At 34.8% G+C, this 2,118-nt stretch overlaps 1 pseudogene; it reads right to left on the minus strand.

Annotated features, from left to right (window-relative positions):
* Positions 1–956: 956 nt before the first annotated feature.
* Positions 957–1,879, minus strand: LOC126706314 (aquaporin PIP2-7-like; annotated as a pseudogene).
* Positions 1,880–2,118: the final 239 nt, after the last annotated feature.

Consider the following 2,118-nt stretch of genomic DNA (forward strand, 5'->3'; position numbering starts at 1 on the left):
AAAAATGAGTCATAACGGTGTCATTTAGATCACTTAATGGAGAAAACTAACAGATATCTAACGAAATACTACATTAACAAAAATTGAAAGTTAGATGACTGAAATGACAAAATTGAAAGTTAGAGGACTGAAATGACAAAAGCTGAAAGTTAGAGGGTCAGTTTTTTTCCTTAAACATGAGCTTCTGAGAAGTCACTAAAGCAAAATTGTACCCTACAAACAAATTACCTGAACAGTAGCCTACAAAACAATTATTTAGTTAGAAGCTGATAAGAACAATGATTGAATTACCTATTGCCCCCAAATCAGTCTCTCTCAAATCGATCTCAATCTCGGTTCCTCATTCTTGGGTTCTCTCTTTCAATCTCACTTCAAACTGCTGCTAACCTAGACCTCTCATTTTCCCCCAAATTTCTCAATTTAGGGCTACTGATTGTGCTCCTATTTTGTGTTTTGATTTTAGGTAAGAGAAACGACGTCATTCCCCTAATTATTTTCTTTTTTTATAACACATTTTTAATTTTTGGTTTAATTACAAAATTTCTTTTAAAAAAAAAATGAATCATAATGGCATCGTTTAGATCACTTAACGGAGACAACTAACCGATATCTAACCGAATATTACATTGACAAAAATTGAAAGTTAGAAGACTAAAATGACAAAACTGAAAATTAGAGGACTGAAATGACAAAAACTAAAAGTTAGAGGGTTAGTTTTGAATTTTTGCTTATATTTAATCTCTTATCAAAATACAGTTTTTTAAATCTCACTTTTTGTATGGTAAAACTTTTTTGATCTATTCATTTTCAGAAACATAAAGAAAAGATAATAATAATGATAATAATGTGTACGAAATGGAGCCCATATGATCAATTAATTAACCTAAAAAAAGAGCTAAGAAACTCAATTTGCAATTATTATAATAAAGAAATTTTTTTTTTTTTTCAATCGGGTTTGACAAGGAGCCCATTACAATTAGAGGTCATCCCACTAATGATTTCCGATGGTGAATGAGCCCATTATTTCCTCTTCTACATACTACATTTTTGCAGCCATTTTACATGGTAACTGCAAGCAACTATTGAAACTACACTATCTAAACTCTTTCTTGAAGATTAGTGGGATTGTAATTTTTCCCCAAACAAGCCCAAGCTAACCTTAAAATATCATACTCTTCCTCTTCCTTTGGTAAGTTCATAGAGTAACAATAATATGCAATGCAAGCAAAAAATGGCCCAACCCAGAAAACCCAATGTCCATCCCACAATTTGCCTCCATGCAACAATGCTGGGCCCAAGCATCTTGCAGGATTCAGGCCCACACCTCCATAGCCAGCCCTCCCAGTAACTGTGATTGACACAAACACTGCTAGGGCCATAGACCCTGCTACCACAACACACACCTTTGCCATGCCAAGTTCCTTACACCTTTTTTTGTCAAATGCCACTGTAACACCAACAAAGAGTACCACACAGGTGCAAACGAATTCTAATGCCAATGCAATTTCAGGGCTTAGTGCAGATGTTGCTCCATTGCCATCAATTGTGCAGCCACCTAAGGAATGATTTTGTACTGTTTTATGGTCCATCACTTTTTTCAGTATAACAAAACCAATTATTGAGCCAACACATAGATGGCTGCACAAGCAAGAGTTACAAGACCCCTGAGGGCAGCTATGAATGTAAAAATTGGACTCATGTGGCCTCCAGATAATGGAACTGTCACCATGAGGAATAAGAAGGCTATAATGAAGACAGGTAGTGGGACAAGGAGCTTTGGTTCAACCTCATGTGAGTCCAAGCATGAGATTATGGTTGTGGTGAGGGTGAACACAAGTAAGGCCGTTGCTATTAACTCTGTGAAAGCTGCCTTCCACATCTGAAATTGAAATTCATGAGGGAACATCAATCTCCATTACTTTGAAGAAATTATGCACTTACTTACCATAAAGTTATAAAAGAAGTTATGCACTTGAACTAATATTCTAGGGGTTGGATTAAAAAAGAAAAAGAAAAAGTAGAAGTTGAAATGGTATGCATATCAAGTAATTAAATAAGTATTCCTTCTAAAAAACAAAGTAATTAAATAATTATTGGCAGGTTCCTCAAATAATAATA

Source organism: Quercus robur, chromosome 11, assembly GCF_932294415.1.
Source record: "Quercus robur chromosome 11, dhQueRobu3.1, whole genome shotgun sequence".
NCBI classification, from domain to species: domain Eukaryota; kingdom Viridiplantae; phylum Streptophyta; class Magnoliopsida; order Fagales; family Fagaceae; genus Quercus; species Quercus robur.